Raw genomic sequence first — 26,110 nt, forward strand, 5'->3', positions numbered from 1 at the left:
AGCGTAATCACCAAGGGTAAGCCAAGCGTCTGGTGGAGTGGTGCAACGCCAACTGCCATTGGACACTGGAGCAGTGGTAACGAGTTCTCTGGAACGGTGAATTACACTTCACCATCTGGAAGTGCGACAGAATGACATTCTAAGCAATCCCGTACTTCCAAAGTTGTGGTAACAGTTCAGTAAAGGCCCTTTCCTATTCACAAATGTTCACAAAACGAAGTCTATACAGGAATGGTTTGAAGGGATGAGCGTTGAAGAGCTTGACTGGCCTTCACAGAGCTCTGATCTCAACCGCATTAAACTCTTGCGGGATGAAATAACCAGAACGCCGACTGCGAGCAAAGCCAAATTGCCTAATATCAGTGACCGATCTCACTAATCAGCAAAGAGTAGACCAATTCCACATTAGTGCTTTTCATATTAGAGGGTGAGTTATGATGAGCAGGCGTCCGGATATTCTTGATCAGAGAGTTTGACTTGGCTTCTTAGAAACCTAATTAATCCTCCCGCAGGAAAAAAGGAATCTCTCGTGAGTAGGACAGCTTTTTTCCGTGTAGCGTTTTTTTAAGGGAGGTTATTCTACCGAAGACGTTCACTTTGGAGACTGATCGAACTTGATAATTTTACAGCAAATGCACGAAAAGAAAAAGTGATTGCAAAATTGTTATTATTAATTTTTTTTTGTATCTGCCAAGCAATTATTTACTTTGTGAAAAGTGGCATTTGAGAGATTAATTAGAAAGTGTGATCTGACATTAAGTAGATAAATAAGCTGAAGCTCGAGGAAATGCGTATTTAAAGAACTCGTAATAATACGACTAATTAGTTGTATTCTTAACTTGTAAGTTAATATGCTTTACTTTTTTTATTTAGATTAAATTATTTACTTACGTTATTTTTCACTGAATACTTTAGTGTGTGGGTGCTTTTATTTCCAGCAATTTATTTTAGAAGGAGAGTTTTAAGAAAATAGTCTAAGTTAGACACTCAAGAATGAGCTAAAAACAGATTGCTCGAGAAGCTTAAATTAGAATGAACACAATTTTTAATTGTTGATTATTTTTTATTCTGAGATTTTTAACAAAAACATAATTGTCCTTCCTATTAATTGTAATTAATGAAACGATAAAGTTATTTTCTTATCTATTCTTAGTTACTAAAAGAAAAAAAAAACATAAAAATTGCTCATATACTCGTATATAATATAGTCATCACAATTTGCAGATATTAACTTGTGCACCATAGAAAGCATCCATTGAATGTTAGTGGCATGTTCTGTCTGTCCATTTCACTTTAATTATTTCACTTTAATTCCCATTAGAAAAAAAGCCTGTTTAATACACAGTTCTCCATAGTTGAATTTGTACTTTTCTGTTCTCAAGGCACTGACTAAGTTATACTTTGGATGACGTGTTCTTCTCACTGAAGACTTAAATCAGCAGCTATCGGTACAACTTTGCGTCTGTTTTTATTGAATGTGTCGTAAACTGACTGTTTTATAAGGTGACGATCACCGTTTCGGTGTTTAAAGATTAATGGTTGGCCAGTCATTTTCTTAAAGATGATTGGCTTTTAATGACATTATAGTGCCCAAGATACCAAGTAATTTTATATAAACTTGGTTTCCAATCCTATTTCCCAAGTAAGCAAACAGACAAGAAGTCAAGTTCGTGCCTGCACGTAGTGCAAGTCTGAGGCAACTCATGGTAGTGCCACTCTAGGCAATTCGTGGTAAACGTGGATTAAGCTCTGATCACTCTAATCACTCTGATCTATCTCTCATCCTGAGATTTTATTTAATAAGGTCAAAGCACCTTTGTGGCAACTTGTTTAGGTAAAATTCATAAACTCTGCATTGCTTCAACCTTAGCATTGTCAGGTCTGGTTCCCACTGACGAGACCTCAATAAAGGTCGAAACCGGTATGGGTAGTGACCATTGCCTTTATGCATAGCATCATGCATTTCCGCAAGGGGATGTGCTTTACATTAAGGTAAAAATACTAAGGAAAGTGATCAGAGCTCAATCCACCTTTACCACGAGTTGCCTAGAGTGGCACTACCATGAGTTGCCTCAGACTTGCACTACGTGCAGGCGCAAACTTGACTTACTTGTCTGTTTCCTTACTTGGGAAATAGGATTCAAAACCAAGTTTATATAAAATTACTTGGAATCTTGAATACATAATATACCCAAGTTAAAAAATTTCGACATTATAGTGAACTAAATAAAAAAGAAACACTTGAGTTGTGTAAAACTTCTCAGAGCATAGCAGATTCCCAAACACAGATTAAAACTCCCAATTTATATAAAAACATGACTGTGCATGTTTTAATGATAGTACACTTTGGCACATGCCGGTTCTTTTTTGTGCCTGTTTTTTATTTTCTATACAAATTAAGTCATAAACAAGTATAGAAAATGGTTTCTGAAGAGGTCAAAGCTGCTGAATAATATTTGAAGTCATCGAGAAATAGCAAAGAATAGCTTCTTCCACTCGTTTTTATTTTTTATTTTTTTCGTAAATCGCATTTGTTTTATTACATTTGTACTGGGAGAAAAGCCTTTTATCCATCCTAGCTCCTGCAACATAACAATTATGCTTTTCCTATAACAGGAACAGTATCTAAAAGATGTTTAGACACCTACGGCGATTGCTGATTTAAAATTTTTACGTACATACAAAAATCTCCTAGGTAAACTTAGCAGAACGTGTTAGACCTCTATAGAGAAACTGGTCGATACACTGACAAAGGATAACTTTGCGCAACAAAGAAAGAATATTTAAAACTTCTTCAGCTGCAGTTTCACTGAAATATTTCTATAACACAAATCGAAATCTGCTAAAGATCAACATAACAAACCGTTAATAACCTTGACTAGCTTGTTTAACGATGGGGAGGAAGACAACTAATTCAAAATGAGTAATCAAGGAGAATGCTTTCTTTTCCATTCTAATAATGTAATAATGGAATCCCTTATGGTTTCCTTAAATGTCATCAAGAACTTGTTTTCTCTAAATGTCCTAAAGTAGACTCAATATCATTTGCTCAAACTAATTAGCCCAGTCTAAACCGGGAAATTACTTGTAGGTAAAGCTGAACATCTGTCATATGCATGACGAATTTGGTAATTTTCTCGAACCAGCACGTGATGCTGCTTTCAGTGAGGTGCTGAGAGTAGCTAATTAACTAGCGATATTCAGTTAAATAACAAAAAGTCCACGCGCCTCATTTGGACAGAAAGAGCATTTGCGAAAACTTCTGCCTGTATTAGCCTCTGGCAATGGAAGGATAACCATACAACCAGTAACGGTTATAAGCCTTTTCATACGAGATTCTTGGTGTGTATGCCAACTAACCTTCTGTAATGTACATCAACCATGCAGTGAGCACCTCATTATTTCAACTCTCACAGAAATAATTTCCATTCCGAACACTCGTGCAGTGGGATTACTGAATTCCAGAGGGGCGTGTTGCGAATATAATTAACTACAAATGTCATCACTCCGTTTTTTCTGTTGTTATGTAAGGACATCTGAACAAGTGTTTATGGTTATTTCGTTGTTCGTGTGTGTGGCGGTTATAAATATGGTATGAACAACTGTCAGCACATTTGTTTTTAAAGCAAGGAACTGTACTGTTCACGAAGTTATTTTCATAAGAGAATGCTTTAGAAAATTTTAAAGAAATTCTATCTTCTTCTTGTTATTCTTCTGAGAAATTGATTAGGCTGCAACACGAGTTCTTTTTTATATACAGAAATGATAGTATATTTTCAATATGTTTCAGTATTTTTAAGGTTATCGAAGAAAGTTCTGTAATCCAGAACTGTTCATACAAATAAATAAATAAATTTAATTTAAATAAATTTAAATATAAACATATAAGCAAAAAGAAATCCTACCTCAGCGCTGTGTACGAAGACGAAATTTTGATGCCTTAATAGCAGCCTAAAAGAGAACTTCTAATCCATAATTTGAAGAGTCTGATATATCTTCATTTGTGCTCACAAAAGATGAAATATTACCGACTTCGATATTGCATTCTTATGAGTTTAATAACAGATCTGCATCTGGTAGGTTCTTTAAACACATAAGCACAACGTTTTGTCTTTGTCAGATTACATTACCATTTCCCACGATTTTATTCCATTTTCAACAGCGAAGATATTAGCAGACCACATGAATCCATAACGAAACAAAGTCTTTATTAAAAATTATTGAGGTTATTTAAAAATAAATTTTAAATAAATTCGTTCTGAATTCGAATGCTCAATATATAATATTTTAAGAAATATCGTCACTCACAATACAGTGCTCGTTAGAGACACGAGATCAATGGAAATGATATGGAACCTTTAAGAAATTAAAATCCTAAATAGTAAAGTGGTTCATACTTCTCTTCTTCTTTCTTTATTTCAAACACAAATCTTCCTTATATTAATCTAAATGTTCCTCGCATCCTTGAATGACGTAAGATGACGTTATCAAGAAATGTATCCTTCTGCTTTTAAATTACGTAGAAAGTCCATAAATAGGAATTACCTTGACTTAGATTCATAGAGCGCTCTTTTATGTAGAGATATTTTAAGAAAAACCTCAACTTGACACTTATATTAGAATAACTATTTGGTACACATACAAGATTATGATAAACAATCATTTTATGTGAATGGCGGACTAGATAAACAGCTGAAGTTCAGACTACGGAGGAACGAAATTAAAATTTTCATCACAGAATGACACAGCAGATATGACATATTTTGAAAAGTCTCGTTCTTCAGTACGCTGTTGAAACTAGTTTATAATCTTGCCTTTCTCGGAGGACGCAAAACAGCATTCATTTTTCTCTAGACAAACCCAGAATAGCAACACAGCTGTAACAACAATGACAAGCTACTAACGTCTTCAAAGAAAAACAGATATTATGAAATGTGATCCCATACATTACTTAAGAAACACATCTGCAAGAAGAAAAGGCATTCTACAGTACATAAACAAAGACTATTCATGCGAATCTGAGAGGTTGTTAAAAACAAATGCATAATTTTAGCCACGTAAGTGAAAGTGAATAAGAAAATATGGGCTTTGAGTGACACTGCGGAAAGCAGAAGAGTGTTGAATATAAAACAAAATACGTGTTTTAGAAGTGTAATAATTTATTAAGCATCTAAAACGCGTATTTATTTATATTCAACAGTTTTCTATTTAATAATGAAGACTCACACCACCTATATTCACGATATATGAAAAACGCGTTACACGGCAATGAAAAGTTGCATATTTCTGTTCAAGAGTCGTTATTAGTCTAGCACTGAAGATAAATATTCACGAATTGCTAAACCTCATCAAACACTACAAATATTAAAATTAAAAGAAAAATAAGATACCCACATTTTTCTGTAAACTTTCTATCACTGTGTTACATGTTGAGGAACTGATAGTTAATTATTATCGTTTCTTCACGTAGGTCATTCCGAACTCTGTCATAAATCTCTCTCCAGTTCACCTCTTAATTGCATAATCTTATAGCAAAGGTGAGTTAGCTAATCTTAGACGATGGTGAAAGGATTTTATCTTCCCTAAAATCAGATAACCTAACCGAAAATACAAAACGAGGATTGACAAACGACAACCACAACCTTACACGTCATTGTGGTTAAGTTCTTTCGAAGTTCATCTAATTTACCCTGTTAGGCGATTAACGAAAAGTTGATTCTGGATGTTAGATTATTTGGATTTGACCATGAAACGAGTTTACTTTTCTCTCGATTAAATACGTCCGGCGGTTCTATTCACTCATCAAAAAAAAAGGGGGGGGAGGATTCCTTTTACTCTAAGAGAGAAGTCCGTACCTTTTCTGAGAGCTGGTAATCCAGCCTCTATGTGAAAACAAGCACAAGTTTGAAGGGAATCGAAACCAGGCTTTTCATTTAAAAGGTTTTTCTGATTATACTGTGGATAAGATGGAGAGAGGAATCTTATCTATAACATTAATCTTTTTTTTTCTTTCTTTTTTGCATAGTTCTTGCAAGGATGAAATTAGCTGCATGTGGGCTCTATAAATAAAACGTATGCTTTCTTTATTTTATTTTGTCCAACACTTAATTCGCAAAATCTGATAGTTAGAAAAGCGCATCTGTCTGTTTTCATGTTCTTACGACACTGACCTTTCAAAATCTAATGTAATTACTGTTTTTATGTCTCCTCCAGCTCTTTCTGTGAGTTATTTTAAGATTTTCTTCTTCGGGCTTGATGGTGACAGGAGGAACTTAATCGAATTAAAGGAAATTACTACCCTCTACGTATAAGTGGAGGAAGGCTTACAATCCGGATTTATTGTGTGCTCCTTGATTTTTCTGTTACACAGCAGAGTTTCCTTACTATCAGAAAGGTCAAGGAATTCTTTTTTCCTTCTTCTCAAGAACGGCACTAGTCATAAGCACATGGTGAATGTGATGGAATGACGTCAGAAGCATTGGCAACCAGAATCGAGTTTCGTAGAAATGCGACTTTTTAACTTGCTAGAATTTCTTTTACTTTATCATCTTCGTGTTCTACTGGAAAGAGATTACGAATTCCACACTTGACAGTTTAGATTCTTAACCAGCCACAAATATGCAGTTTGCTCTTTCAATTGTTGAGCGCACTCTATCGTTGACTGGACGAACTTACTGAGTAATTAATGAAATGAGTCTCGTTACGTATATGATTAAATATATAAAATGTTCCTCAAGTGATAGCATTGCTGTAATTAATCAGATAAACAAAACGCTGGAAATAAATGAATACCGTTCCTACTTTTTAAAATCTTTCTCATCTGCATGTAATGTCATTCTGTATTTGTCAATTACGATGCACAAAAATCAATATATACTTAAATTGAGCAGCACATTTGTAATATGCCTTAATTTGGGTGCTTGAAATGCAAACGATTTGATATTTCAGTTCTGTGAAAAGGGTTAATGTGTGAAGAGATAATTAAAGCTCTTAATGGAGTCTGGTAAACTTTCTGTTTGATTGCAATTAAGTTGATTATCCATAAAATAATGGTAAATACCAACGAAGCGTGGACGCTACTGCCTATTTTGAAGGATAAATTAATAAAAAATTAAAAAGTTGAAAGAACATTTCGACTGTAAATTTTAACATATGAGAAAGCACCGCTATGGAAATGCGAGTTCGAATTTCTAGATGTTTCACTTACTCTTCCGACTTAAGCTTTGTACTTTTTAATGCCTAATTTTTTTTACGATATTGATATTTCATTTTCATGAGAAAGGACATTTTTATGTTGCACACATTATTGAAAATGATGCAAACCAAGAAAAACATTCCCGGAATATTTATAATATAGTGGGCAGGCGTTTATACGTCATCACGCGTATCTTATGTAAATATATATTTTATTTACAGGCATTTTTGTGCCTGTAAATAAAATGAATTTCATTCTTTGAGCGAAGTCTTGAACACTAGAAACTTTCACAGCTAAGGTTGTTTATATTCAACGACGCTATGTTCAAGTTCCATTGGTCTCGGACAACAATTTATGTTATTTCAGCTGTTTGATCTTCAGCATCCAAACTAGCGATGATCCCCCCCCCATCATAAAATCGCTTAATCTTAATCGCTTAAAATCGATTTCAATCAAAATTTTTCCCATTCTTTACTCAACTGTTTTTTTTTTTTCAATTTTTCAACGTCTACGCTGCAGTTGTTTATATTTTGTGATTACCACATGGCAAGGAACGTTGCGAAGCAATGAAAATAAACAAAATAAGTAGGAAATAACTTTTAATTACTGTAGCCATCGTTTCGCTAGAAATTCCGAGATTTTCCTTTTTTTTTTAAATAGCACTATGTTGGACATTTGTTCATCTATAGAATCCAACTAGGTTTATCATATTGTTATTCGTATGCTTTATTCGATCCTGTATGGTTTTCTAACGGTACTAATTTTTTGACGGTCTTGATTTAATGATGCAAATTTAAATATTTTTCATCATCATCCACATCCGTCCAAGGCGGATCGATGCTACCATGAACAACAGCTTTCCATTTCAATCTATCTGCAGCCAGTTATTTAAATTGCTGACTTTTGACCACTTGTACTCGATGTTTGTTTTTTATTGTATTCTTTTCTTGGTAGTATTTTCTTTCTACTCTTCCGTTCTAGATCATTTGAGGGAATTCTTTCAGTAGCATTCTGTACATACAGTATGTTCATACCAATAGTCATTACGTTACTTTGTTAACCCGTTACATTCCTTGAAGATATTCTAGCTGAAAAGTGAGTAAATCTTAAAACTAACACGCAATTTCATTTTCATGTAATGCACACATAATGCATTAATAGTCATTAGTAAAATTTATGTTTATTTATTTAAATTTGACTATTAGTGGTTCATATTCGCCATTATGCGGATAAATGAGACAACAAAGAATGAAATGGGGTCCTTTTCATTTTAGAAGTAACCTTCAACTTTCCCTCCCCATACTTAAAAATAAAAACGTAAATTGTAACCGTAAAATTCAGAATATGAACATAAAATTAAAATACAATAAATTAAAATAAAAAAATAAATAAATCTGTTTACAAAGAAGGCGATTATTTTTTTTCCTGAAAAAAATTCGTGAAAAAGTTTTCTCTTGCCTAAGATGAAAAGAATAGAATTTATGGAACCAAATTTTGATTCAAAATTTCATTTATTTTAGTTTTATTTTTGTATGCTCCTTTGATCTTTACGGTTGCTTCAATTGTACGAATTTTCTTATCTTTGGACTTCCCTTTTCTTGTCTTTCTTGCCAACTGTCTTGGATTTCAAACAATAATTAAGGATCAGTAACCACCACAGACAGTTGTAGCTTTTTCTGATGTTTCGGTTCAGCGTCGTAATTCACATAAATTAAACTCGCTCTCCGTATATTCCATCTCATCTCTGTTCAACATTACTGGATTTGTAAAGTATTTTCCCCACTTTCATGAAGACAGCGTTTTCTCAATCTTTTGCACAACAAATCAACTTGTTTTCAGATTTTCACTTTTCCCTAAAAGGTAGCTTTTAGTTTAATTTTCTACAGCTGCTGACCTACTTTTCTTCGAATAAGAAAGATGGAGTGAAGTCAATTAATTAAAAAAAAAATTCGTAGAAACATCTTGGAGATCAACTTAGCTTTTCTCGCTGTTGCGAGTACACTTTCATGAACTCAAATGAAAATTTAGCGTTTACTTACCTCCTGTCCTGCTTCTTTAACAGGCGGCAGACGTCAAGGTTGTTTAGAACATCTGCGTTCTTTACCGTTTACGCCCAGTTGTGCCCAAATACGGAAAGCCCTAAGGCAAACTGGAGTGTATTCTATACCCTGGTGCTAAAATCTCTGTAAAGATAAATGGGAAGGCTTAAATTAGTTGTTAGAGTCAAGATTCTTCGGCTGTTATTGAAGCACGTATATTAAAAGGATTTTTTGATTAACAAAACTATACAAAACTATTCCTGTCCTATATAATGTTTACAAAACACTCCGTATGACGTTATTCGTGAAGCGAAGGAAAAAAAAAAAAACTTTCCCCCTAAATTTCTTGTTTAAATATACTATTTTTGTAAAGTAGGCAATAAATTGGCATCTTTACGATCAAAAGACCTTTTTTTAATCTTTTATTTGGAGGCGAAAGAAAGAGATTCGTCATTTTTATTTTCTAGTTTATTTATTCACGCAATAAGTTATTTAAGCAATATCTACGCAACAAGTCAGTTATCATGTTAATTGCTAATATCAAAATGATGGCTGGTCGAAACCTATGATTCGCGTATGGGCATGGTTCTCACAAACACTATGGCCTTCCTGTGCAATACTAAAATTGCTTCCATCATCCAAACATTACAATCACCTATCTGATAGGATGTTGACCTTTTTTGCCGAGATAACAGCTTTCATCCCTCTTGACATCGACTCCACTAGACCAGGGAAGGTGTCCTCAGATATGCAGGACCAACAAGGCAGAATAACATCCTGTATGTTGCTGACCTAGTGAGACACTGGCGTCGACCGGTAGATGCTGCGTTCTACATGATCCCAGAAATGTTGGATGAAATTCAAATGACGAGATTTCATACGGAATGCTTAGATATGCTCTTCGAGCCATGATTGCTTAATGCATGCCTTGTTATATAGAGTTGTTTTTACTGAAAGAGTCCAGATCAATATTGAGCTGCATTGTCATCATGTAGGGCAATACGTGGTATATCTCATAAAGTGATGTCCATGAGAACAATCCCGATACCGCCACCACGGGACTGTTTCTAGCCAACCGTGCAGCCTGGTTGACCGAAAAAAAAAGGAAGGATGATAATGTTTTGAATCATGTGTGTGCATTGTCATGCAATGTACACACGATTCATTTCCACTACAAGTAGTAGAAACAATTTTTAAATGATTGTCATTTTAATTTTATCTGGAAATATACAGAATATTACTGGTTTGCATGACAAAAATTGATGTGACTTATACTTTGCACCGAAACAATTTGAAACGTAAATAGACATTGAAATAAAAGTTTAATACCACGGGAAGTCATACATTGAAATTTTAATTGCATAACATTTTCCCCCGGTTATCAAGTTTCAGAAAGAGTTCAAAAATTAAACAAGGCACAAGTATACAAGTATAATATCGAAGAATCAACAATGAGAACGTTCTAATTGCATTCGAATAAAATAGAGTAACATTGCCCACAATGCTCCAAACTACTGAGAATATTTTATAATCGTCTAAAAAATAACCAAGCAAGCTATATGAAGAAGAACAACGATTTCTCCGAAGGAGGGCAATTTAAACCCATCATATCTGATCAGATTGAGGAAATTTAGTAAATTTCACAACTTTCTTTATTCAATCGTTGTATAAGAAAACTTATTTTATTTATTTATTTTTTTAAGGCTTTCATATTCTTCCAGAGAATTCTATGTTTGGAGGAGTTTGAACTCTCCATGTGAGAGTTCTCCAACATAAAAATGTGCACATTTGTGCATATTTTTATGTTGGAACATGGTGTTAGTAATAACCAGTCATTTTCTGAGCAGAAATCCAAGGTATTTGCCATTGCTTTGCATTAGCTTTGCTCTTTTCTCCAAATTTTTCCAAAATATTTTTGTATGTCTGACAATCATTTGCTATTTTGCTATTTAGATCTCCAACAAGGACCAACTTTTCCTTTTTATTGTGTCAGTTGCTTTCTCTAAAGCCTCAAAAAATTCCTCCTCTTCTACCTTGGTAGAATCGTCTGTGGGACCATAGTCTGTCTCATTGTCCAGTTCCCCATTCTGATATTTGCTCACATTCAAGAAGATTAGCCTCGTATTTAGTGTTGAATACTATGGCTACTAATTCTTTTCCAGAGTGCTGCTCTATTGACGTGGTATTGACACGCTGTCATTGTTCATTCTTCGTTATGTCACTGCACTTTGTTTAATTTTTGAATTCATCCTGAATATTCAATTAAATTTCTACTCGTAAGTCTTTCGTTGTATTAACTTTTGTTGAAACAATGAGATCTGCTTACATCTACCGGTGACAGCGAAAAGTGAGAGTTTATGTCCTCCTTGGTTCAATGGTAAGGTGCTCCTCACCACTTCCAAATGTTCTGTGATCAAGTTCAATTTAAATATGCGTACTCCTCTTCAATGAAGGACAGAGACATAAAGAAAAACCCGAATTACAAAGATATTGGAAAATAAGGTGCGATATCGTTATACGGGAATACGGACGGTTCTGTTATTTGAGCTGTGGACGATATGAATGCAACACAGTTAATGGTTTTTAAAGAATATTAGCGTAGTTTTTCGCAACATTCATCTTCACGCAGACGATATCGTATACCTTCGCTCATAGCTTACGCCATTGTATTTTACTAAATACGACAACAATACTCTTACCTACTCGTAGTAAACCTCAGTCGATTGGATTCAGACTTAAACATCATGAGTCAGCCTAAATGGCATGATGGAGTGTATGAGACACACTAAATGGCATGTTATAACATAATGCGCTATAGGTTTTTGCAAACTTCTCTGCATGAGACTCATATTTAAAAAAAAAAGAACTAACACATACACAGTTTTGTATTCCGCATCAGGATCGGATATTTTTTTTTCATCGTTGGCTTAGTATTTAGGTAATATTGCTTAATGTTTTCAAGCGAAGTCCTACTGATGGATTCTCTTTGACTCTGCAAGTGAAAGTGCCTTCCACTAGAAATTTCGAATCCTGTCAAGAAGCAAGACATAACTTGGTATTTTTAATGGAATCTCAGTTGAACAATATTAGACAGGTTTTCTTTCTTCTTTCAAGAAACTGATAGAAGGAGGGAAAAACTAATTATCCAGCGATTACATATATGAGCGTGCAACTGAAATTGTGATGTGCTTTGCACATGGCCTTCTTAAAAATTTAAATTAGCGATTCCTTATGTGAAACAAGAAGAAAAGATGATAATACGATAGTTAATCATATGGTGATTTAAGAAGTCACAGAGGAAATGGAAGATTGCAAAATGATCTTGAGGTATACGATAGCTTAGCACAGATATCATTAAGAATTATATAAAAGAATGGTAAATTCCTTTGACTTTTTTTAAGCATACGTTATTTGTTATTATAATTAGAACATTTCGTTTGTTGTTCTTGGTACTGTTAATGAAATAAATACGGGCAACGCAGGCTATATTGAAATTTTAAGTAGTACTAATATGATATAATGGCAAGTTCATCAGTTATTTGTATTACTTGGAAGTTTGTCTAATCTAATAGTCTTATTTATTTTCTTTGTTTTCAAATTTCCTTGCGCAAATAACAAATGCTCAATATATGTTGTTAAATATATTTTATGCCCAAATTTAGAAGTAATTCCAGTTGTTCATTATTTTTCTTAATATATCCAGATAGCCAACAAAAAGGATTTAATAACAGCGTGTTTCAATATTTGGCCCAATTATTCTATTATGCGCTCAATAATAGAATAATTGGGCGCATTTCTCAAATATAATTAATGCTACTATTTTCAACCATTTCAACTGTGAATACAGTGTACTGTGGTAGGATTACATGATTCTCTGCTAAAACCATTCTGTGTACTCTTTTATGATAGCGACATTTTAAAGAGCTTTTCATTGTAAATTGCATCCCAGACACATCATTAAAATTGAGCCTAGGGCTTACTGGTTGTGTTCGGTTGCAAATTAAACAAGTCCCAATACTACAAAAATAAATGTGCTTCACACCACACTATAATCTATTCAGAGTTCTTTCTGATCGTCAGTGGCAAATTTACGAAACAAGGTGAAATTTTCTATCTGAACGGTTTCAAGTCCAAAAGACTAAAGACACATGATGCTTAACTGAAAGGGAGGACTTAACAGGAACACTCACAGCTGGAACAGTCTTATGTATCACACAGTTGATTAGTTTGTAGTTAAAGCCGCTTATGGCAGATCCCATTCGACAGCAAGAAATATAAAAATTTCGATAGAAGTGGTAAAGCTGTTATTATGTTTACCATGTTTATGGTAGTTCGATCAACTTCTACAAAATGAAAGGGTTATTTTGTATATTTTCACAATCGAACAAGTTGTGAAAAATCCGCGAAGGTTAAGATATTTAATCTTTAATTTAAATCACTGAGTAGGAGGACAATGAATGAAAATACTGAAGAATGTTTTCATCGATCCATCCATTCATTCATTCTTAAATTCCTATTCAAGGAACTCCTGAAAGAAAATGCACACAATCATCAAAATGACAAGTATTTTAAACTTAATTCTGGCTCAGATTTTTTTATATTTGTTTGTATTTTTGTGTGAAATTTCATCACTGTTCATTTTAAAGAAGTCGTTCTGTTCTTAATAGCAAATACTGTTGAACTCTCCCGATGTCCTCTTTGTTATTGATAACTTCGCAGTGAATGGTAACTGATATCACAAAAGTTGGCACAGAAGGTGTAATTAAGAGAGAGTGCAAATGATAAGATCAAACTAATCACCATCGCTCCTCCCAAGTCAAAGCAGCTATCGAACGTTTTTTTTTTTTTTTTTACTTTGTGATCTTTTAATATTTGGCTAGCTGGGCGGAGTGTAAGTAATAATTTTTACTGTATTATTATTTAAAAGTGAAATAGGAAGTGGAGAAACTGTCTGATTACTCATTATGCTTATAGTTTATACTTATTCTTCTATGAAGTAAAATTAAGTAGCTACCCTGTTAAGTCGCTAATGCTTCTTAAAAGCACAATATCCATAATGATTTGCGTATGACACTCGAAATAATAGAATTTCATTAGCAGGTATTTGGATGGTTAACATAATTGTGTAACTGGACATCAAATTAGTATTAATTATTTGTTACTTTTTTTCACACACATGTAATACTTCTTCATTGGTAATTTTGTTGCAATATGTGGAATATAAAATACGTGAATTTCACACACGTGGAAAAAAAGTATCTAGAGTTGAAGAAGAAGATGAAAGGAATTTACTGAAGACCATAAAACAAAGAAAGCATAACTGGATAGGACATGGATTAAGAGGAGACAACCTACTGAACACAATGATAGAAGGGAAAATTGAAGGAAAGCGACCAAGAGGAAGGAGACGACTAAATGATTCTATAATGTTATTCCATGATTCCAATGGGCATAAGACGATATCAAGAAATTAAGGAGAAAGCAAGATAGAGGAAATTGGAGGAAGGGAATTTTCTGAAAATACCATTGGACCTGTCAAGAGACAGAGCACTAATAATAACGACGATGATGATGATGATATTGCAACAGATTATACAACTATTATAATTTATTACGTGAAATATGATGAAAGATTTGCAATGATTTCAGTGCAGTTGTACTGAAACGTGTATTAATTATTCTGATTGATTCATCTCATACTTTCCTTTAGGACGAGTACAGTCCCCTAATGAGGGGTTCACGACGAGTTTAATGCATTTGGTTCGTCACTCCTTGCTGCATCCCCCTAAGGCAATATTAATGACTGTAATCCGTGTGGTGTTCAAGGGGCCGGTTTGCCTGTTTAGAGGAACGAAAAACCCTAGATTCCTGGTGAAAATAAATCCAACCTCCGTATGAGACTGGATAACTTACCTTTCGTCGAGAGAGACCAGGAAAGATTCCTCACTGACAGGACTCGAACACAGGTCTTTCCTAGCAGAGAGATTCGTCTATACCGACTGAGCTACGGAGGCTCTATTAATTATTTTGTCTATTATTAATTCTGAAAGGAAGATGTCTTTCTGCTGAGAATGAGAATAAAAAATAACTCATTTAATATTTATATCTCCATGAGTAAATGAAAGGAAAGATTTAACTCAGGTTGTTGTATTGTCACGACTTTCTGATAGTAAATATTTCAGAGAATTGTTTTTTTCTGATTGTCCTGAGAATAACACTGTGATTCTCAGGACAATCACATCCGATTTTCAATACGCATGGCACATACAAGCTGTCCAATCAAGAAGAGATAGCCTTTTCCATTGATTACAAAACTATAATGCAGATTAACATGTTTGTAAAGTATATTTCTTAATTTTTATTATTTTGAATATTCTATTTCTTAACTTCTGCGACGTATTAGGTCCTACCCCATAAACTTCTGTTTATTATTCAGCCACATGACCATCTGAAAATACCACGAATTGCAACCCCTTTTCACGATCTAATTCCTATCTCTCAAATATTTGGATGCTACGTAAGTTTTTAAAGTTATTCCATGGTATTTCGAGATATTTTCTAAATTTTTGTGAGAATGCACAAGAATGAGGATTTTTTGAGGTTGATTGCTTTTCTTAAATAGAAAAAAAATTTCTTGAAGAGAAAATGAAACAAAGATTCCCTTTTCCTTCAGTGACTGACAAAAGAAATTTGAGAAGCAACGCATATATTTGGCATTCTACATGTAAACTTAACAAGATTATAGGACCTCGATGTCTTATTCTCAAAAATTAAGAATATTCTTGTAATAGCTCTAAGTATTGCAAAGTAAAGTTAAATTTATCGTTTCTCATTCTGTTTGCTCTTCTAATTACAACTAATTTTATTTCATATAAAGTGTATTGCAGACAAACCAGCATATAAGTGATCGGTTGCGTAGAATCTCCGAAATATTTCAGTAATCCATGCTGTATTTGCTGAAGTATTTGTGAAATATTACTAATAATTAAAAATATATACTTATTTTTGTTAAGGATTCAAAACACAGAATTAGTCATCTTCGGATTGAACAACAGTTATTCCGATCAGCGAGTGGAATTCTGTGGAATCGTTATAGCAAGATGGGATAAACTCGAAACTGAATAATGTCATTCATAGTAATTTTTCTTACAGATTTCATACAACATCTTAAGTGCAGATTTTAAGAGATTATTTCAGTAAACTTAAATTGGCACCAAATTATGTTCTAATGATGTTTACTGTTAAAAAGCTTCTCTCTCTCTCTCTCTCTTTCTCTCTCTCTCTCTCTCTCTCTCTCTCTCATATTATTGTGTCTCTTTATGAGCAAGAAATTTAATTAGCGAAATAAATGGGTGAAACAAGAATCTCAAAGTTTTCCTTCGTTCATCAACGCTAACTGACTTCTCTCCACCACTCTCGTGTTTTGGGGTTACCGAGGTACACACGGGAAATGAGAACGAATACATAGTTTCTGTTGGATAAGTACACACTGTTAATTAGTAGACCACTCTATTTGTCAAACATGAAGTGTAAGAAGAGTGATGGGGATCTACTAATTCACCAGTTCCACTAGTAGAGAAGTCAACGATGTTCTTTTGAATCAGAAGAGTTGGCGTTCCACTCTTAACTTTCAGTAATCTCCTGTCAGATAATTTACGAGAACCATAGCCATAAAACAACCACAGATGCAGTACGAAAAACAATTTATTCCAACTTGAATTGATTTGGTGTTCATGGTCTTGAAGCCTTTGAGTTTGAAATATATTTTAACGGTAATTTTTTCATTTGTGCTTTTTGTTGCCTTCTACCAGGCATAGTTTTATTCTGACTGTGTTTACATTATGCTGACAGAACCTAGTATTCTTTCAACAGACCAAAAGTTTTCAATGGTTCGAGAATTAGTTCATTATTATCCTGTGGAAGTGGTTTTGTTGATTATCACGCTGTCCTTTATGTGAACTCTTAAGAAATATTATTGGTGGAAGCTGTTCATTTGATGCTAAGTTTGTATTCAGTGATAAAAAAGTATTCAGTTTATCTGATGAATGATTATAAAATTTCATTTATACATACGCATGCGATCGCCATGACGAATGTTTTTTTCTCTTTTTTATTGAATGTCCCAATGCACAGTACTTTTACTAGTGATTTCCATCATCTAGCCTAAGATCTTCCACTTACTGAAGGATTGAACAAGCATAAAAGAAGACGATGCTTCATTTCTAGTGCGATTTTTGTTTTATGCAATCCTTAGTGCAGAACTTGATTTTGAATTTTTGAGGTCCTTTGGATTTTTTAATTCGCGCATATTCATATATATTGGCTCTATTTTCTTTAAATGTGAAATACATTTTAATTGAATAGGGTTCTACATTTTTCTCTTGTTGTTCTGGGCATTAAGTTTTATCACACACTAAATATACCATAGATATGTTATAGCAAAGTTTAATCTCTTCCTCCTTGTTATTAAAGGTAATGAACACATTTTAGAGCTTCGTCTTCAAAATTGCAATATAAAAGAAAGCAAAAAATATTACTTCCCATTCAGTCGAAAATAATAACAGAATAAAACAGTAAATAAAAGTTGCGAATCTAATTAATTCTCTACGAAATGTATTCACGGACTCCTGGACAGAAGCTGATATCATTTTTAGTGAGATAACGAAACAGTTCATGCCAAAATTATGCCAAGATTTTACTCATTTCTTTCCTATTGGAAACCTCAAGACCCTTACCTTTACATGCACAACCTTTATTTGTCTAATGACGTAGATAATAACGGATATTAGTCGTATTTTTCACATAAGAACATGCTAATTGTAATCTATGTAAGCGATTATATCAGAACGCCAGTGTCTCTATTAGATATTTCTAGGGTTATTAACGAACTCTCGTTATAGCCCGTGGCAGTTCCTTAGAAACTACATGAAACGCAGCTATTTACAATTGCAGTTTATTTATTCTTTTCATGTGATAATTTATTCATGGTTAAATAAAAGCAGCTTGCAAGAAGACCAAATAGTTCGTAAATGGCCGCATTTAGAAACCACCAAAGAATTTCCTGCAAGGTTTTATGTATCAACTAATTTTCAATATCAAAAGACTAGAAATCCTTCGAGCAATTAACTCGGTAAACTCACACTGTGATGATGCAACTGTCAACGAATCTTATTATACATTCCGTCTAATTATTAGTGGTCCTTTCATATATTTATTCTGCTAGTGCTTTAAAGACATGGAAGTTTAATAATGAGCTGCCTTTTATCATTAAACTATTTCTATGTTCCTCATCAATTCAAGAAAGTTCATTATTGAGATTTTTATTCTCGATGGTTAAAGGACGCTGTATACGAAGCACGAGAGATGATATTTAAGTTCTTTTTTCTTGTATGAGTTAATTAATTGTGGTATATCTTTCATTTCTTGCTGAAAAAAATTTTTCTCTTTCTGTACAGCTCATTAAGCTACAGTTAATACTTTTGAATATTTAAGTGTGCTCCTATAATGTTAGACGTTCAGAGATTAAGCTGTTTTATCTCATATTGTGGCTTTCAAGTTTTCTTAGTTATTCTTGTAAGTTATTCTATACAGGATCGTTACTACAACCTCATAACAAAACAAACAGTGTTTGATTGGCGAGTTCGTTTTTTTTTAGCATACATCTAATCTTTTGTGACCTTTTACAGTGATGTTTCTTTAAAGGTTACATCATGAACTGTGGATTTCAAAATGTTACTCCCTTGAGAAGCTTTGCAGTCGAACTGTTCAATTCTTGTAGTTTTTGAGACGTAATTTCCGTTTTGCTGGAAGTTTAGCTTCGCTTACAGGCACTCTGCAAAAGAATCCCGTTTACATTGAATGTTGGTAAATTGAAAATGTTTTAAACTTTGAAAAGAAGCATGTGGTCTTGATAAAGAAATGATATTTCCTCAATGTAGATTTTTAATCATTTTGTGTAGATTTGTGTAGATTATATATATTAAAATATGTATCGACTATTCATTTTTACAAGTTTTATGGTATATTTATTATTATCATTACTAAATTTATTCCTTTACCACGTTCCATCTTAATGAGTATTCTATCATTTTTACGCTTTTATTTAAATCTCAGATTTCAAATTTCACTGGAGCTCCATCTTGCTGTTCTACTTATCATTAGCATTCATTCATCTCCATCTACAATCTCCACTTCAAATTTCAAAGATCGTAATTGCCAAAAATAGACCATAGATAAGAAATAATACCTATATATGATAATTTCATTTCATTATATTTTTTATTTAAAAGAGCTGCAGTTAAAAGACATGTTCTGATCCAAAGGCTCTCTATTAAAATAAAGTTCAGCTTATCTCTTTATATTATGTGTAAGACACTGTTAAGTGTGACAACCGACATATTGAAAAATTTGGAATTCTTTGTATATTCTTAGGATGCGATCTCATTCAGTTTTCAATAAATTTCGCTTCATCTAAGTCGAAAGAGTTAATTTATTTTTAAAGCCGTTATATCGGTTTTTTTTTTTAGAAATGAAATACTTTATTCATTTTTTTTTCTTTGCGCCCCGTTGCTCCCAACATGGTCTGGAACAGAAGAAATCTTTGGTCAAACTTAATCTTTTCTAAATTGCATATCGCATATTTACTTAAACTTTTAACTTCTACGTAAATTACATTCGCATATTTTAAGTCTAGTTCCAATAGAAAAATGCAACGTTTTTAATTATTTAAAACAAACTAGTAAAATTATGTTAATTATTCAAAATCCTTGCGAGTTATTTAACTTTGCCAATACAGGAGATTAATACTATTCATATCCAATACGGGAGATTAATACCTTCCCAGCTAAATACTATTTGATAAAAATATCAGGACTTCTCCGGCTTCATTCATAGCAAATTTTGGTCTGGGAAGTATTGCCAAGGTCAAAATTAAACATTCAAACCCCTCCTAAACACATTATAAAAATCATATAATTTATGTGCATTTAAATGTGTGTATTATAATTCAGGCGCAAATGTTTTCGGAAGAAGCCACAGTGAAACCATGTCAGCAATTCTGGTTTCGTAAAAGAGTCCGTGACTTGTGAAGTCACCTAACAAGTCTATCCTCGTGAGTCGCGTACGAGAAATAATTTTCACTGATGAATATTGGTGTTTAAAATAGAAATAATTATTATTTGAAACGATACTCAATTTAAGTTAATCACCCATATTTGATGGTAGCATATGAGAAGTGGTGTTCTGTGATTCCTTTTAATCGTTATGAAGGTTGAATACTTAAAAAGATTATTTTCTTATATATTTGAAGGTGACACTTTTCTCAAATAATTATCTTAAAAACGAAATATATAATAATGTATTATATAAATAAATAATATATAATAAATAATATAATATATAAAAAATATAAACAAAAAAAGGAAATTTAATACCTGACATATCGTAATGCAGTAATATATAGAAATCGATTCTTCTTCTTCAAATTTTCGGTATTAAAAAGTTCAACGACTAAACGTTATTTTTATTTCCTCTCCCCACATCGATAACATCATTTCTCTTCATCTGTTATTGGAAAATTACGTTTTGTTTCGAAGGTAACATTGCAAGAACAGATGAAGAGAAATGATGTTATCGATGTGGGGAGAGGAAATAAAGATAACGTTTAGTCGTTGAACTTTTTAATACCGAAAATTTGAAGAAGAAGAATCGATTTCTATATATTACTGCATTACGATATGTCAGGTATTAAATTATTCTTCTACTGAAGTATTCTATATCTGCGAGTTGTCACAGTAACTGAGTCAAACCACTCATCGATGGACGAGTTAATAAAATCATTTGGCTTTGAAACAATAAAAAATAATTCCCTATGAATGAAGCCAGAGAAGTCTGCGCTTAACCCGACTTGTGTTGCTTAATTAGAGAAGCGTAATGGTTTTAAGTAAATAATGCAACAGAAATCAAAGAACATGATGCTTATTAAATGAAAGATTAAATGAAAGGATAATTATCCATCATTAGTTATACTCAGCTTCAATTTATATTTGAAACTTTGAAACTCGTAAAATTTTTCGAGATGATCGAGAGCAGGCAGAATTAAAAACTTTCGACACCAGTTTGTTATGGTATCGCACTACTTAAAAGACACGCACTCTGACCAAGAATCGACATGTTTGATTAGAATAAAATCAACTTCTTAACTTTGTAGAATTTTATTAATTTTCAAATTGAGTATTAGCTTGCTGGATATGTATTTATTATTTATCGTCTATATTATTACTTAAAGCGAAGTAATTCTAAATAATTTAGATCATAAGACACTCCCAAATAGAGTTTCATCTGCATTTAATATTGTATAAATCATTTTTGATATCATATACACAATGATGGTCAATGGATTTTATTTATTTATTTATAGATTACTTTATGCATAGTTTTGTACGAAGTGAACATTTATTCGTATTAAGTGAGCAAGAAATCGCATTTGATCGTTGTAACGAGCTTGATAGGAAGGTATTCATCATCAATAGAGCGAAAGATCAACCACCTGTTGATAGAAAGCAATTGTTGTCTAGAGATTACTCCTCAGTTTGCGAAACCGTCTGGAGACGCATCTTTTTATCTTTAAAACTGTCAAAACTGTTTCGAAAATGCCGTGATTTGGTACTTCAATTCTCCGCGGCCTCCCGAGGTCTAAGAGATAAAGAAGCCAAGCGCAACATTCACTTGACATGGGCTTCTATTTATTTATTTTTTCTACTTTCATCATGGCAACGTCCGAGAACGCCCGTTAAGAAGTGCAAAGAACTTTCTATTTCTGAAATATTCGCTATTAATGGGGATTTCGTGTTCGTGCAGCGATACAAAAGGCTTTTATTAGGTCTTCTATCGTAATACAGTATTAGTGTTATGGTTATTAGTATTAGTTTATAAATGGTCAGCTCAGTTATCATGCGGCGTCATCCTAGAGAATACTTCGGTGGAAAAATAATTTAATGCCCAATAAGCGCTCTGATCAGTCTACAACGAGGTATAATTACTTGCATATTGACAAATCGGTTTTTTAATTTTTTTTCATAAGTTTAATTTGACGAAGGCATCAATAATTAGCAACCTTATAACTCGAGAAACAGCAAGTGACACGTTATCACTCTAGCGTCAGATTTCTAAAGTGCATGCTAGAAACTACTAGAAAGAACTATTTGTCTCTGAAATCTTCTTTAAGGCTTTACACACAACTTACTAAGAATGATAAAGTATACCAAGAAAGCTCTTGGCTCTAGAATGTAATTAAATCAATTCATTTCAAGACGCTGGAACTAAAGTATAGCATCCAACGCACTTAAAAAATAAACAAACAAAGAAATAAAGAAATACGTAAATGTGCTGGCTAATTAGGAACCATTTTTTTCTCATATGAGACAAATTTCATGTTATTTATCGTATAGTTTTTATTTTTCATTTGTCTAGAGATGTCTGTTTTTTTTTTGTCTCACTGGCAAGTTACACTTACACCAAACATTGATATAAACAAAGATTGAAGAAATTATTTTTCTTAATTACATCTGCTCTATTTGAGTATCTAAGACTCGAAACATTACTCTTTTTATGTATAGTCCAGCTTGAGCAAAGAAAAGTTTCTGCGTGCAGTAACTTGAGGAGGAGAAACACTTTCAATTTACTTCATATTATGTTACCTTGGTATCCTATAATGCAAAACACACCTCCATTGGAACATGTATGCCGCCATACATTATTGGAAGTGTCATTGCTCTTCTCAAAATAAGACTTCTGTAATTGATTTGACTCTAAGTATCTCCATGAGTCTAGCTCGCGCTGGTGAGATCTTAGTAAAGGCAGAAATTGATCTAGTTAGTGACTCTCCTCTTATAATGCATGGCAATACACATCACAGAGGAAGTGTGTCGTACTTTATTAAATACTAGAGCAATTTGATGCGATATCGTCAGCTTCCATATACAAACTTTTGCTTGCTTACGCTTGTGTGAAAGATAAAAAACAAGAATATAATTTCTTGGCAAGCAGATTTTACTTTGTAACCAAGGGAGAAAACTGTCCGCAACCATCGAAATATTTCAAAAGAGGAATTCATCATCACTGGAGATTATCTTTAACATTCATAGACTTGCACATTCAGAAATTTTATCGAAGGCCTTTTCTTTCATCATTTAATTAAGAGATTCCGAACTGAGGAATCTCGTATTTTAATTGCCATCCAACATTCAAATTATTTCACATGCTGAATAATTTCTTTGTGTGCACTTTTAAGCAATTAGAATTATATACCAGTTATTGCTTAACAGTCATTTGAAATACAAAAATGAAAGAAAAAAAAGATATGTTTCCTATTTTTCTGCAGATGAGAATACGCATTCAGATACTTCATAGAAAAGCCATACATAAGAAGTGTCTAAATCCATGTGCTACATTACATACAGGTTACTTATCTTGAATGCCAGGATAATTACATGCCATTGCTAGTTGCTGGCCATCGTTCTTTATTTTTGTAACCTGATGGAGGTAATAAGTCTTATCCACAACTCTGCCTGCACGCAGTCTCCCGGGGAAGCATCTAACTAATGTTGTCTGATGTGCACTGGACCTTTAATACGGAAATGTAAACGGATGATTTACTAGCGATATTTCCTTGGAATGTGTTAGCTTTCAGAATAGACGGGAAATTACATAAAATTGAAGGATGCAGAGATTTGTATAAAAATTCTTTTCCCATTTAAACGGATGAGATAGCTCACTTCCATTACAACCATTACTTTGGGAAGATTAGCCTTGAAGATTTTGTTTTTTGATTTAGTTATTAAAAAGTTTGACTCATCTTAGATACCTCTTATTTTTAGATCCCCTTTACGGATAAGCTATTTTAAATGATGGAATGTAAAATAAATGTGAGAATACGGAGGATTTAATTATGCACTAATGGTCTCTGAATACAATTCTGTGTAAACAGATTTCCATCTCACCAAAGAAATCCAGTATTGAATTTCTCTTCTGTAGAAGGAAGATACAGTGCCTTCAGTCATATCACTTTCTTCATAGTAAATGATTTCCTATGATAAGATGGATTTTAAAAACTCCGTGCACATATGTATGTGTGACAAGTTGATAAACTAACAAGGGTGGCATTTTTGTTGCATTTACGGATAAAAGTTGCACTACCCCACCAGGTATACGATATGTGAAGTTTGAGGTTTATGGTGTAATTACTTAGTGCACAAGGCAAGAGTTTTTTTTTAACCAATACTGAAATCAAAGTAGCATCCTTTGTTTTTAAGAAGGGAATTTTCATCCGGACGTAGTTCCTCACCTATTTTTGCACTGCAATTTTTCCCCTGAATCTTCATTAAGATTTTCGTGAATGAAGCGCCATCAAAAACTGCCACCAATTTTCTTCTTTTGGATCTCATGTTGTGTTAGTAAAATTCTGCTTAAGATTTAAAGAGCTGCGTCATCTGAAAACACTCCGAAGAAATTCCACTATACTGAGTGCGTTAATGCAATTTATTTCCCTTTGGAATGTTCAAAAGGAAATCTCCTTAAACAGTCTCTACCTCCCTATCTTCCATTATCACTTGAAGTAACGAACATGCCAGAACTATTTGCGTGCTAAAATCTTTCTCTGTGGTTGAAATATTAAGCAGCATCCTCCATTTCCATGACTTACTTCTTCTAGCGTGCGTTGTGTCATCTTTAGTGCCCTTCTCTTCGCTTTGTATCGTTCTGGTTATGACCGCTTTGCTTATAAGCCTGTAGACATACGAACAGGAAGAAGAAGAAGCTAATGTCTTACACTTCCTATTGGCGGAGGCAAGAGATGAAATAAACACGTGATATGCGTGTTGTAGAGGACAGGCAGTAGGATCTCCCACTTCTCTTGAATGATCGCTATCCGTATTTCCGTGTCTCTAGTCAGCTATTGATGCAACTTACAGTATTCCAATAAAAGAAACTATTTCCGCTAATTACTTCTTCTTAGGTTTAAATTGAGGCAAGAGTCTCTGTTAAAAGTAGACAGTTGGGATTAAGCGTTTATTATCATTCAGTTACTTTTGTCTTTATTTATTAAAACTGAAACTGAGAGATCGTTTTAAATGAATTTCACACTTGCTATTCTTTTAATCTTTTCCCTTAAATCAAAGAAAGGTCCCGATGTAAATAAGACTCAGTTTCAGTAAATGAATTTGCGAAAGAGGATTTGCCAGTTGGCAATATAATCTGGAAATGACAGGCCAATTGTGGAAAAAGTTTGGTCCCCAATGGAGTTGATGTCAGCAGATCCTACGATTCGAACTCCCTTCACATAAAACTCGCTTAAGTGAAATATGTCAGGAACGACTTCTTTGTTTCTAAAATGAAGATTTTTTTTAAATGTAAAAACGATCGACAAAAAACGTATTAAATATATTGAATATTTCGCTACAAGCAGCAGTTCATAATTTTATAATATGGTAATATTTCTATGTATACCATGCACAGTAATATCTCCATTTATTGAATAAAACAAGAAAATAATTCTGGTAATAATATAACATTAAAGCCAGTACTTTGTATTAATTAAATAACTACATTACTAAATATTTTGATTTAGATTCGCTATAGGAACTATCACAATCCTTACCAGTGTTTGTGATCCTGGTAAGTGATTATTGGTTGATATAAAAACAAAAGTAACGATTCCACTGATTTACTAGTGCATCCACAAGTAATAGCATTTTTATCGTGTATTAATACTAAACGATTGTGTTCAGTATATAGACTTTTTTTTTCTACTAACATAAACCAAAAACGTAATTTAATGGACACTTTTCTGATACCTGTTGGTCATAAGAACGATTTTACC

At 33.3% G+C, this 26,110-nt stretch overlaps 1 protein-coding gene across 1 annotated transcript in view; it reads right to left on the reverse strand.

Moving 5' to 3' along the window:
* Nucleotides 1–26,110, reverse strand: part of LOC150108701 (uncharacterized) — a 153,737-nt gene that overhangs the window by 61,071 nt on the left and 66,556 nt on the right. Inside the window, exon 2 of the mRNA XM_090416168.1 lies at nt 9,235–9,378. The gene's annotated coding sequence lies outside the window, so the exon portion shown is untranslated. The remainder of the gene's footprint in view (nt 1–9,234; nt 9,379–26,110) is intronic.

The sequence above is a fragment of the Typopeltis vanoorti genome, chromosome 3 (assembly GCF_054136105.1).
Source record: "Typopeltis vanoorti isolate ZY-2024b chromosome 3, IOZ_Tvanoo_1.0, whole genome shotgun sequence".
In the NCBI taxonomy this organism is placed as follows: Eukaryota; Metazoa; Arthropoda; class Arachnida; order Uropygi; family Thelyphonidae; genus Typopeltis; species Typopeltis vanoorti.